General features: G+C 44.7%; 1 protein-coding gene across 2 annotated transcripts in view; it reads left to right on the forward strand.

Annotated features, from left to right (window-relative positions):
• The window catches only part of MDGA1 (MAM domain containing glycosylphosphatidylinositol anchor 1), a 137436-nt gene that overhangs the window by 66865 nt on the left and 56460 nt on the right, over positions 1–14111 (forward strand). The window lies entirely within an intron of this gene.

Below are 14111 nucleotides of genomic sequence, written 5' to 3' on the forward strand. Positions count from 1 at the left end.
TGCCTGAAAAGCAGTGACAGGTAGACCTAACAGGGAATGTATACTCCCAGATGGTTTTCATGCATTTCAACCAGGCTGTGAGTAACAGGAAACTGATTCTTAGTAGGTGTGCAGGGTGATTTCAGCTCTGGGTGGCTCTCCCAGCCCCACTTGAAGGCAGTATCTGTAAACAGAGGTGAACATAAAGGGTGGGATCTCCATCCTTTCCCTGCAGTGGTTTCTCCCCCCAGAGAAGTGAGTGCCTGCTCAGCTCCCACAGGTGTTGAGGTGTGTTTTGACATGCAGCAGTCTGTGCTCTGTCTCTTACAGGATTTCAAATCAGGCTGGGGGAAGGCAGCCTGACAAAATGCCTTGGCTCTCCCTGCAGAGCTCGTCCCATTAGTGCGGTGCGATTGTTGAACACTGGCAGAGTACTCTGAGCGGCGCGCGTCTGACAGGTGTGGGGCGGGCAGGGAACAGGTTCATTTACACCTGGGCATGCTGCCTGTGGGCTGTGACTGACGAGCCTCCAGACACAGCACAGCAGCACTCATTAGACAGGCTGCCACGCTTCTCCCAGGCTCACTCCCTAGGAATAAGAGAAGTGAGACCTGGCTGAAACCAACCAGACAAACTGCTCACAGATGTGAGCTGCTGGGAGCATAGCAATAGTAGACGTGTGAAATCCTGAAGGCACTTTGAGTATTTGAAGAGCCCCTTTTAAAATTATCTGTCTATTCAAGAGCGTGGTGGGCTTAGATTACAGGATGAGATAGGGAAATGTGTGAAGATTTCTAGGCAGGTAAGTATGTGTGGAAAAGCTTCCCTTAAGCAGGGTAAAATGTGTGTCTTGGTTTGAGCTGTTCAGGAAGGCAGCCTGCTTCAGTCATATGGAACTTGGAGGGACATGGCAGGGAAGGTAACTCTTGGTTACTTAACTCATCAAGAGACGATGAGAGATAAAACAAAACTTCCCTTGGGAACAAAGTCCCATCAGAACTGCTGGTGTCCCTGGTTTGGTGTTGCTGTTTGAAAGCTGTGTGGACCTCGCTTGACCCTCACTGTCCCTGCAGAGGGAGCAGCAGTGCTGAGCCTAGGATGAATTCAGTCTTGCTGGGTGGTCTGGAGGGGGATCACAGACCTGAATCTTGGGCTGACGGGAAAAGACATGATTGCCCACACAGGAAAGATGGTAGCTGCAAGCCAGAAGTTGTCTGAGGCAGAGATTATGACGTGACCCTCAAGAAAGCAAAGATGTGATGAACTTCTGTGTAAAGAGTAGCTGAACATGCTCTTGCTATAGCTCTTCCATGGCCAAGCAATTCTATATTGTGATTTTGCCCAAGTAATGGCCACATAGTCCACATGCCAGCCCACCCAAAGAGCCCCCTTACCTTGTCAATCAGTTCTCTGTACCCTTCGTGGAAGCTGGGTGCATACTGAGTGTTTATACACCTGAGATGTCTCCTCCTCCCTGGAAAACATGGAAGGACTTTATGGTGGCACAGCCTGTTCTGTACCTCAGCAGGCAGTTTTAGTTTCAGTGCCACCAATTGCTCCTTCCATAAATACGAAAAAGAAACAGCAAACCAAGAAAGTAGGGCAGGAATTGCCCTCGTCCCATTAACAGCCTCCTCCTTTTCCCTTCATGCAGAAAATAGACCCAGAAACAACAGTCGCTGTTTATCCCTCTCCTCCCTGCTCATGCTGCTGGAAGGATGTGGGTGCGAGCAGGGGCTGCTGTGGTTAATTGAAACACAGCTTTCCAGCGTGGGCAGCTCATTAGTTCGCTGGTTTGCTCTGGAATTCTCATCTTGCTGGAAATGGGGATCGTGTGGCTCCCGCAGCCTCCGTGATGAGCGCTTCTCTCACGCGGCGCATCCCGCGCATCCCGCCGGAGCGCCGCTCGGGAGGGGCGCGCATCCCGGGGGCCGCGCGTGTGTGCGCATCCCGGCCGCCTGTTTGTGGGAGCTGCGGAGCTCCTCCGGAGCCGCCTCGCTCCAGGGAGCAGCACTTTCTGGATGGTAATGTGGCTGTTTCTCTGATTTGCTCCAAAGCTAAAGTTGCAAAATCAATACAGCAGATCTGATTAGATGTCAGAACCTGTTTCTGTGTTTCCTTTTTCCCTTGGTTTTCTCCCTTCATCCTCGTGCATATAGTGCTGTATTGTTAGTCCAGAAATAGGCTTTTCCAACTGGACTGCAATAATGGAAAGAGAATAAGAAGACAAAAAGAAAAGTCAGCTGTCAAAAAAGGGTGTTTGGACTTTTTAGGGCTTTTTTTTTGTATTTAGAAAGCAGAAAAAGTTGCTTTTCTTTTTGTATCTAGAAAGCAGAAGAAATTGCTTTTCTTTCAGCTTATGAGCTGAAATTGTCTATCATCAGCTCTCTGACAGGATGGATGATCTTTCCCTGGACTTCTTGGTCTGTAGTATAGGGCTTTGGAAGATTAATAAGTTTATGAAAGCCTGTGCAGCCTTATATCTTTGTGCTTAAGATGAAGAAATGTTGTATAATGGTTAGAGCGAGAGACTGAACTTGTCAGAACTCCTGGGAATCTACAGTTGGATTGGCAATGTCTCATCATTTTTTCCTGTATCTTCAAAACAGGAATAAAACCGACCCATCTCATCAAAGATTTGTGGAGCATAATAAACATAGCACTTTGAAGTCTTGAAATAAAAATATTAATGGAGTTGCAGAGTGCTATTAATAATATCAATGCTATCACTGATGCTGTTATTAAGGTTTTGGGTTTTTTTCAGGACCAGTTACTTGAGAATATCCCAGCAGAAAAATGAATCCTGTGCAGAGGTGTGTTAAAATCAGGGCAGGGCCACTCTGTGTAGGGGAACTAGTCTAAGGCTATGAAACAGACATTGGGCTTGAGAATGTGCAGCAGTCTCGGTTTTGGAACACAATACTGTCATTTGAGCTGGTATGTTGAGAAGAGGAAAGAAAGCATGCATGTGTGGATTGGTGAAAAGGATGCTACTTAGATACTAATTTAGCAAGTATGTAACAACAAATTTAAAGATGTGTATTAGCCATGTAACCTAAAAGACTGGGTCAAAACAGTATTTCCAGGAAATATAAAGGTGAATAGTGACTCTAAACTCTGGCTGTTGCTAGAGATGACTGTCTTACCATGGTGAATATGACATTTACTCTGCTAGAGCCTCATAAAACAGTATGCTGAAAATTGCACTCTTAGTATATTTTCTGCTCAAATAATATTATGTCAGCTCTAATGCTTTGCTGGTCCTGAACAACATCTCATAAACTACTGCACAGCTCTGTCCAAGTCCAGCTCAACCCTGCACTCCTCATCCCACCAGATCCACAATACATTTACTCCCATATTTTCCCGCAGGTGGGTTTATCCTCCTTCACAGCACTCACTACTTGCTGTCTCAGGCCTACACTTGATCATCTGAATGGCCTCTTCCTCTTTGGATAACCATCAACGCCTGGTGGAAGAGCACCTGTGTCTTCTGTTGAGTTGTTATTTATTTCACCAAGTTCTGAAGATGGGATAAGCAGATTTTTGCTGTGGATGTTTTTGTCTTTGGCAGAGGTTTTGGTGTCTCTGAGTGCCAATGAAAGAAGAGTAGAAGGAAAGGGGGATAGTTATATTGGGCTGACTTTGTTTTTGATAGTCAAATCTGAAAGTTGGTCCTGTTTCCCATGTTGGGATCATGCAGCAGGTGAGATCTTTGCAAGAAGAGAGATTAGAAAAGGAATTCACCTGAGTATCTCCTTCTCTGCAATAACATGGGCTGTGAATTTTACCTCTTCTGGATCTAAATAGCCCACAACCATCTGTGATTGATTTCCAAAGGATTACACTTACTGTCCTTAGATAAAGTTCCGCCACATTAGGCAGCAGGTGGGTTATTGTGTTTATCTTCAAAGCATAGTGAATGTTAGGTGTAATCAGGAAAGCAGACTGGCACTCCCTTTGGAGGGATGGTTACCATAACTTCAGGAGCCATTTATAGTCCTAGAGACAGGCATTGCTTTGGGGCTGGTGACTAGCAGGTCTGGCTCTGCCCTGGCCTGGAAGACTGCCAGAACACGTCCTGCTGGGGCATCTGTTGCCATTGTCACTTTAACTAATGTTCAGGTGGGCACAGATATGTTTTCCTATTCAAGCTCACACACAAGCAAATGTTATTCCTGGTCACACACTGTTGACTCATTCCTCTTTAAAATCCTGCTGAACCCATTGGCAGTGCTGTACATCAGGCAGGCGATAGTCAGCATCAATTTCCCCTGTTATCTATGTGGCAAACACAAGAGCGGGGAGCAGGGGAGGGGGTGATACTGTAAATAAGTAAGAAACATCGCTGGATCCATGCAACTGGAAATGGAAATGCATTAAACTGTTTCGATCAACTGTTGGAGCCATAGCTCAATGTCAGTGCTTCTTGCTGGTGCCCTGCCCCCTCCTGAAATATAAGCTTGGATATTAACTGCTTTCTTAAAAGTGCTCTTGAGACATGTTTTGGGCATGGAGATGTTTTTGCAGAGTGTTAAGACGGAGTTTTTGGCTCCTAAGAGCTCCCTGCAGCTCTCCCTGCTATGAAGGGAGTCTGAGAAATGAGACTGTCAGGGGCCAGAGCTGACCCCTCTGTCTGTGGCTGAGCTGGCTTATCTGTCTTGCTTGGCCATGTGAACTGCACTGTGGAGCCATCTGCTAAGAATTTTAGACCTGGTTGGTTTAATTTCTGACTGTATTTATTTATTGTGACTGTTTTGTTTTTTCTTTATTATTTTCATTGGTGAAATCCATCCTGATACCCTCCTCCAAGCTGAGGAGCACAGCTCAGCAGCTGACTTGGGGGCATAAGGTGGTTTTTCTGCTCTTGTAGTGTCTGGAGCTTTCCTGCTCTTTCATTCACATTTCAGTATTGCTGTTCTCCATGGTACATGTGTTGCTGCCAAGAGAGGGAAACCTCGGGCTCTCCTGCCAGCTAGAACTCTGGTGTGTTCTGGTTCATTTTACACCATCAGAGGCTTAAGAATGAACTGATGTTTCTGAGGCAAATGTGTCTGTATTCAAAGTCAAAAGAAAACTGAACCTTCTGCAAGTTCAGTGTTTGCAAACTTAGAGACTTTAACTGGTAAAAAGAATAAAATAATTCATAGCCATGAATTATTTCATAGCCATGGGCATGGTATTGAACCACCAGTCTGAACAAAGCCTGACCTGGCAGTTAGGTTTCACTTTGATGGAAATTCTCTCTGCTTATCCCCAAATAAGTTTATTTATTATTTACCCCGGATAGAGAGGTTTGTGTGTCTGAGCTGAAAGTATACATGTAATTTCTGCATTTCTCTTAATACTCAGCAACCCTCTACTCCCCTCTGTTAAGAGCAGAGGATTTCATTCCTGATTGACAACACACTTTTTTCTTGCAGTATCATGTTTGGGATTAAGCTCCTTGGAGCTCATGTTGGTGCACACAGCCCTGTCCTGGGTGATAGAGCATTAGGATTGCTCACTCTGCTTCCTGATGCCCGGGCTGTTAACAGCTAATTAGAGTTGTCAGTCTTGGGACAGGCTGAAGTTTTACTCTGTCATGGCTGTAAACCCAAATGGCCACAGCTCAGAGCAAAGTAACAACCACAGAGACTAACAGCTGGGCCCGGATTTGTCATGACAATTACCATCTACTGTCCTGGGGCCTGACCCGTGGAGTCTGTGACAGTGCTTACATCAGTTTAGGACTGGGTCCTCACATGGGCTTGTACCAAAACTTACTGTGTAGGACTCGTTGGCCCTACCCTCCTGCCAGCCTCATGGCATTAAGGGCATTAAGGGGCAGATAGTCCGGCAGGCTAAGGATGCTTAACTAAAGCTTTCTTCTTTGGAACACCTTTATGTTCGTACAGCAAAGCCCCAGGACTCCCAGTGCTGGGGTGTTTTTTGTACCATTTATTATATGGAGCTTAAAAAAAATAACCAAACTGGTATTTCACAGGGTAAAGCAGTTGTATGAATTTTGGCTGGTTCGAATTTTTGTCCTCAGTGTTTAACTTTTGGGTCTTACCCTGCAGAGCTGTGGGTCTCTTCTCTGCTTGCTGCCTTGTGGGGAAGGTTCCCATGTGCTGCTACCCACTCAGATTTCATGGCAAGTCTCCCTTGTGCCCTGAGAGCTTTTCTGATTTACCTCTTTGATTGAAATTGGTCTGACAGAGCATGTCTGCACGCTGTGGTGGCCAGGAGATACAAGAGACTTGAGACATAAAGCAAAAGGCCCAGATGGCAGGAGGATTTCAGAGGCCAGGGAACAGATTTTGCAAAGCTGGCATGTCCAGTTTGTGGCACCACACATCAGATGCAAAATACAGTGAGGCCTCCTCACTGTGCCCTGGGTAAAGGACCGTGAAAGAAGAGAGGAAAATCCCCTGATATGTGCGTCAGGGATGTGGGAGCCCTCCTTAAAGCTGGAACCTGGGTCTGCTATGTGAGATTGCAGCCCACCTGCGCTGCCATTCAGCTTATGTGCAGCTCATTGCTCATTTCTCAGCACCTCTGTGGTTGCAGTAAAAGCTTGTGTGAGAGCTCCTTGCCTAGAGTGATAAATTTGTTTGTTCAGAAGAGAACTGGTTTAAATCAGTTAATCCATTTTTCTGATGTTGTTGGGAGAAACAAATACATGTTGCATAATCTGCCATTATCCTGTTTTTTGGCCAGACTCTGCAGAAAGGGCAACTTAATTTTATTGAGAGAGACACATTCAAGCTGTACAGTTTTGTCAGGAAGGGAGAGACAAGAGCTGTATAGACACAGTGGATGGCAGACAATCTTGGTCATCTCTGCAAATATTTACTCGCCTGTGGCCCTTTCAGAGCTGAACACCAAATCTCATACTGTTCTAATGCAGACATTCCTTCTAAAGTTTTCCTGCCATGGCAGCTATTTTCCCTGTAGGACATAGGTATATATCAACTTGCTGGGATAAGAAACAACTCCAGAATCCTTTCAAATGCTTTGTACTGAGCATCCTGCAAGGCTGTGCATGTTTGGGTCTCACCCACACATGTGCTTGTCTCCGAGTCACAGGAGCATTCTGCTGCCAAAGGATTGTCAGACACTTTCCCAGTGCTTCCCATCTTGCCATTCTGAGGAAACTGCTTTGTTTTTGAGTCCTGTTGCTGTCTAGGCTTAGACCATGGGTAAAACCACCTGTATCAAAGTTTTCCAAAGTGCAATACAGCTGGTGATACCCGGATTGCACCAAGACAGCCTAGCTGGAGGGAGAGGTTGTCCTGGCTCTGCTTCTGTTTGCACAGGGATGTAACATACACTGTGAGTACTTTTGCCATGTGCTTATCTCCAGTCAATAGGTCAGAGACAGTGAGTCTGACACTGCAGCTGTTGCTTTCTCTTTGGGCCTGTGCAGCACCAGTACAGGTGCAAGAGACATGGAAACTTGGCCAAGGCAGAGAAAGCATCGTGGATCCTGGAATGTGGGATTATGGGATGTTCTCTGCTAAGGGCGATAAATAGCACTGGTATCTGAGTTTGTGTGGAATCTGTTATGGATGGGAGGAAGATCCAAAAAAGAAAAGGTAAAACTTGTGGATTGAGGTAGGAACAATTTAGTGGTTGAATTAGTATTAGATTAGCAGTAATGTAGGAGGACTGGAGGATTGTGGCAGGCACATGGAAGCAATGCACAGAATAGTGGTGCCACTTCTTAGGAGGGGACTTATGCAGGGAAACCCCTGAGACATTCCTGATATGAACAGAAGGCCCAGTAGAAAACTGAGCATCCTGGATGTTTTTCCAATTAGCTGTGACCATCCTGACCCCGAGCTCTGGAACAACACTAATTACATTCACCCCTATAGGGAAACTGTTTAAATGAGAATTAAATTTCAGAGGTGCTCATGCTTCTCTACATCCCAGTGAGTCTCTCTGTTTCCAATTCTTTGCTGGGACACATGGCAGGGTGGTGGAGGGCTCCATTTTTAGCAAGGTCCTAGGAACTTTTTGGAGCTTTCAGTAGAGCTGCTCAGTGACTAGTTCTGGGCTTTTCCACTTGGGCCAGTTTCTGACCAAGTTTTTTCTTTGAAGCCAGGAAATAGTGTTTCCTCAGTCAAGAGAAATCATATTTACAACATGGACCCCTTTCACCCTCTTTCACTTCATATAGTTCCTGATTACTATTCCTCTTTGCGTCTCCATTGCAAACACAAATAAGCACAAGTGTGCACACACTCCTTCCTTATCTCAGTGGTTGCTTCTGATTCAAATATAATTGGCCTCCATTACTTGAGGTAAAAAATGTTGGTTTTCTTTCCTGATCCCAGTTTTGGGTCTGCAAATACATCATCGGTCCCAGGAATTGACAGACATGCCTAAATTTCCTATTTGCATGTCTAGCTGTTGCATTATGTTTAATTTTGGAGTCCTTGTTTCCTAGGGTCACACGTGGTCACAGGAAACCATGGAAATTTTTGTTGCTGTTGACTGGGAGGAAGCTGACTTCTGAAACTTTTCATTTAGAATCATAAGATTTGAAAAGACCTTCAAGATCACCTCTGGCCTAATACCACCATGGCCACTAAACCACATCACAAAGTGCCCCATCCACTCATTTTTGGAACACTTTCATGGATGGTGACTCCATCACTTCTTTGGGTAGCCTGTTCCAATCTTGACTACCCTTCAGGTGAAGAAATTTTTCCTGATATTCAACCCAAACCCAGACACAACTTGAGGCTGTTTCATCTTGTCCTATCACTACATGCCTGGAGAAGCCACCGCCTCCTTTCAGATAATTGTAGCTAATAAGATCTCCCCTGAGCCTTCTTTTCTCCAGATTGGACAACCCCAGCTCCCTCAGTCACTCCTTGTAGGACTAGTGTCCTGGACCCTTCCCCAGCTCCATTGCCCTTCTCTGGACACTCTCCAGCACCTCAATGTCCTTCTTGAATTGAGAAGCCCAGAGTTGAGCATTGGATTCAAGGTGTGGTGGCCTCACCAGTGCCGAGTACAGGGGGACAATCCCTGGTCCTGCTGGCCACACAATTGCTGATCCAGGCCAGGATGCCATCGGCCTCCTCGGCCCCCTGGGCAGACACTGGCTCATGTTCAGCTGCTGTAAACCAGCACTCCCAGGTCCTTTTCTGCTGGGCAGCTTTCCAGCCCCTCTGCCCCAGCCTGCAGTGCTGCCTGGGGTTGTTGTGACCAAGGGCAGGAACCAGAACTTCACGTTGTTGGCTCTGCTACAGCTGGTCTCAGCCCATCAATCCAGCCTGTCCAGATCCTTCTGCAGGGCTTTCCTGTGCTCCAGCAGATTGATACTCCAGCCCAAACTGGTGTGTCTGCAGCCTGACTGACGATGCCCCTGGTCCCCTTGTCCAGATCATTGATAAAGATTAAACAGAGCTGTCCTCAACAATGAGCCCTGGGGAACAGCACTTGTGACTAGGGATTTTTTTTATTCCTGGAAATGCAGGCTTTCCAGCCCCTGTATTCTTGGATCTGTAAGCATTTTTCTTCTCTGAACCCTACCACTAATTGCAGCTTTGGACAGAGGTCCCCAGTACCATGGGTGGCCCAGATTAAGAAAGATATGGAGAGATCAATGTTGGTGCAGTGTTGTGCTCTACTTGGTATGCCTTTTCCAGTCCCAGTATCCCTGCAGCTGTAGCATTCATGGTTCTCTGAACCCTAAACCTACTGCTAGACCACAATGGCAATTTGGGATTGAGACAGATCTCAAGTTTTACAGGTGGTCCAGATTAGAAAGTGGTGGAAGGAAAACTCAGGTTCATGAACTGTTGTGACCTGCTCTCACAGGTGATGAAATGAGTGCTGCAAATCTCATGCAAATATGCTACAACTGGGCCCAAACTGACAAGCATTTCAGAGGAGGAGTTGTTTGGAGTGTCAAAACTAACAGAGTTTCCCAACAGTGGCTGTGATTGAGGTCAAGAGAACAAAGTATGACAGTGGCATTTGCACTGAATAGGGATTTTTCCTTGCAAAGTGCTGATTGCAAGGAGATACTCCACTGTCCTAATCTCAAGCTAGAATAGAGTAGCTAATAACTTAATGCAATATAGATGAGTTTAATAGCACTAAGTCTGCTGGGATTTTCTGAGCAGTTCATAGTTTATGCATAATACAGGCCCTTCAGCCAACATTCTGGTATGCTGTAAAACTGAGAAATGGGGCTTGAGGGAAAGTGAACAGCCCTCCATCTAAGATGGGTTGCTGGAGAGACTGTAGTGGATCTAAAGGGACAAGAAAATGGTGGCAGTTGGCTCGATCAGAGGAAAACAGAGCAAGTCAAAACAGAGTTTTGTGATTCGGAAATCTTTCTCTTTCCCTTTGGCTGTTTGTAATGAAGCTCTGCAAAAGTCCAAACTTATGCATGGAAGTGGGTAAGTTTTCATACTGATTCACTTTCTAGGAACCAGCTTACATATATAAATGAAAAATGCAAATAAAACTACCTACAGATTTTAAAGAGAGGAGGAAAGAGTTGGGTTTTGTGTTGGGATTTTTTTGTTTGTTTTTTTAAAAAAACCCTTTGGAGAAACTTATGTGCTCCAATCTGCTTATCCAAAATGCTGTGACTCCAGCTTTCCAATCACTATGAGAAAGCAAGAGCTCTTTGAATCCCTTTCTAACCATTTTGTGCTTTTGTCTGGACAGGAGACTTATTTATATGCCAGGTGTAGTACCTATCACTGATGGAGCTGAGGAACAAGGAGAGTTTACCTTTGTGCATCTAAACTTGGATTATTTGTACATTTTCAGTGCAGCATCTCCTCACACCCTGAAGTGACAGAGAATTCAGTATGTTGCTCAGTAAGTTGTTCCAGTCATTTTTTACTCTTGTGGTTCAGTTGTCGTCACTTAATCTAAGCCTGTCTCGTTTCAGTTTCCATCTACAAGCTCTTTTTATGCCTTTGTCTTCTCACATAACGAGCTATTTGTTATCAGCAGTCTCTTCCTCATGTAGTCTCAGACACCAGAACAAGTAATCTCTTAGCCTTTTCAGTATGCAATCCAGAAAGGGTCTCTTTAGCCATTCACCACAAGGCATGTTTTCCAGCCCTATATTTATTTTTATAGCCCTCATCTCATTTTTTTCTCAACATCATTCTGTCAGCATGGCCACACATATTAAACAGGCTTTCAGAAATGATCTCACCAGTGTAGATGTGATGCCCATCTCACGATATGTTTAGTAAGCTTTGGCTTAATCATCCAAGGATTTGGCCATCTTTGGACTGCAGAATTAAGCTGAAAGCTGATGTTAATGGGTTACATTAACTCAGGGTCCTCTAAGAGTCATTGTTTTTTTCCTTACATTCTTTCTTCAACATTTTTCTTTCAAGAACCTTTACATTATGACCTTTAAAGGTCCCTATCACCCCACATTTTCTATGGTTCTGCAAAAATCCAGGACATACTGAATGAAGTTACCAAAATACTATTCCATCAGGAGGGTTGAATTGTCCTGTAAGAGGTACTTCTTTAGTTAATGTTGCTTACTGCTACGTATTTTGTATCATCTAGAAGTGTTGGTTCTTACCCTGACACAGGGGTTTAGGGATGGTGATTGTCACTTATCACTGCCTTTGTGTGGGAGGGAATGAGGCAAAGCCCAAGCCACATGCCACAGATGTGCCAAAGTGTGCACCCAGTCACACCAGCTGCAAACAGATGTTAGGTCATTCAGACACTACAGGTGGTCATGTGCAATGTTGGCAGCAAAGCCTGAGCAGGGAACTTTCATAACTGACATACTTCAGCTTTGCCAGCCTGCTCTCTGGATCTCTGACCTTGATGGAGATGTGAAATAGCACCAGTTTAAGAGGTTCTTGTGGGTTCTTTCTAGAGATGTCTTCCTAGAATAGGTGTTCCTTCTCTCTAGAGAGATCCCAATGATATGTGCAGCCATTTAAAATTTATTTTTGAACTCTTTCAGTTAATGTGGTTTTAATCTGCTTAATGTGGGCTGCATTTGAGTAGTATTACATTTTCAATTAGTCTGTCGTGTGGAAGCAGGCCAGGTTCTTTCCAAAGCCTGAGGATGTTATGACAAGATAGTTACTTTTCTTGTTGCTTTCTCAAACACTACCCGAATTTGTCTGCCAAGGACCCATAAAACTATATTAATCATCATTCATTTTTAACTTTGAATCTTGCATCCCACATTCATCTTCCATGAGTTTTTTTATGGAATCAGTGAGGAATAAAAAGGTTTATTGCTGTTTGTTCTGAGGTTTCATCTGCTTAGGTTGACCCAGTTGATTTGTTTGTACCTCTATAGGCAGTACATGCATGGAGCGTACAGAATAATTTTATCTCCTCTGTTGTTCACAAGGTGCTATCACAAACTTTCCCTCAAAGGCCTAACTGGATGAAGTTTTCCCTCATCTTTTACTACTTTCTGTGTCATTTTTAAGATTTTTATGATCTGTTGTTAGTCTGCACTGACAAATTCAGATTGGGGTACGTAGACCTAGCTAGAGTCTTACAAACAGACGTAGCCTGTCTTCTCTGACATCTTCTCTGGCTTGTATCACAGATTTAGCCACAAATATTTCCAGATACAAGTCCACACAGGTTCTTTCCAAAACTGCATGCAGAATTATATTTACTTCCTTCCCACTACAGCAGGATGTCTCAGCAAACATTGCTGAAACTGGTTTAAAATGCCCTTTTTACCTGGGATAGCTGATTCTGGGAGGCATTATTGTTTATTATGGCAAACGTGAAAAGAGCAGGATGCTGTGTTGCAATTTGTGCTGGTGCAACACCTCAGAATGATGATTGCTGATGAATTGACTCAGGCCAGGATCCACTTTCAGATCTTGATGCAGTGGGTCAGAATGAGGAAGTTAACAGCCTTAACTTTTGTGTCCCAGGAGAGTTGAGAATGAGAGAAATTAAAACTTATGGAACCAACTTCAGATGTTTATGTGTTGGATCAATATCCAGGAACTGGGAGAAGAAATGATGTGTCCTTCCCACTTGTCCTTCACATCACCTTGACTGCAGCTGAAGTTCTCCTCGGCCAACACAAACAAGTGTCTGTATGAGATAGGCAAGTGACCACATTGCTGGGATGCTGCTCATCCAGAAAGTTCCTGCTGTACTGGCTCAGTTTGAGGTCAGTCATGGAAAATAGAATGTCAGATCAGATTTATCCAGTGAGTGGGACTGTTAATAAACTTCCCTCTCCTGGTCCAAGTCCAGAAAGGATGGGACAGAGCCGATGGCCAGATGGGGAGGTTGAGGAGCAGGCTGCTGTCCTTGAATGGTTGCCAGTTGTCTCACTGGCCTCCTTTCTGTGCCCTGTGCTGCAGAAGAGACCCTGAGCCCTGAAAAGTGATTTCTGGGAGCCTAAAGCACCTGTGACTGCTAGAAGTGAAAGTGGTCTCCCTCATGCAGGGAAAGACGGGGGCTACAGGGCTGCAGCTGCTTCAGCAGCAGGGCTGGTGTGCCCTGGGAAACAGAACCAGCATTGAGAGAAGACAGGAGCTTTCCAGTGGAGGAGTAAGTCCTCTATAGTTTGAGTCCATATTGTTTTCTGAGGTGGGTGACATAACCCATTCCTGCCAGATCCTCTGCTGTCTCCAAAGGCAGGCAGCATCTTTTGGAATAAAGTGCAGGGAGATGATTCTCTGTAATGAGCAATCTGTTGAAGATACATTCATGAAAAGCTATGACAGTACTAATAGGACAGATAAAGTATTTTTTTCATAATTAATTAATAGAGGGGTGTTGGGCAAAGGTCCTGATGGATGTCACACATTTTAAATGTGTGCAGGTGATGGTGTGAAGGATGGAGGGGAAAAACAGGATGTACAGATGGCAGAGATGGTGGCTGTTTGGCAGCTGGCTTTTTGAAGCCAGTCATTGTTCTGAAAGGCCTCAGCCATTTCATCTGAAGACCTTCTGAACTCATCCTCATTTTTCCATCCTTTGTCTGTGATTGATTTGATCTACCTTGATTCATCTGAAAATGATGATGACAATGATGAAGCGGTAACCATCCAGAGAATGACAGTAAAAATGCTTACAGTAAAAAATGTTCTCACCTTTCCTTTCTCTATGCTATATATACTGATCCCGTGTTTTTAAATTGCATG

The sequence above is a fragment of the Catharus ustulatus genome, chromosome 3 (genome assembly GCF_009819885.2).
Source record: "Catharus ustulatus isolate bCatUst1 chromosome 3, bCatUst1.pri.v2, whole genome shotgun sequence".
Classification (NCBI taxonomy): domain Eukaryota; kingdom Metazoa; phylum Chordata; class Aves; order Passeriformes; family Turdidae; genus Catharus; species Catharus ustulatus.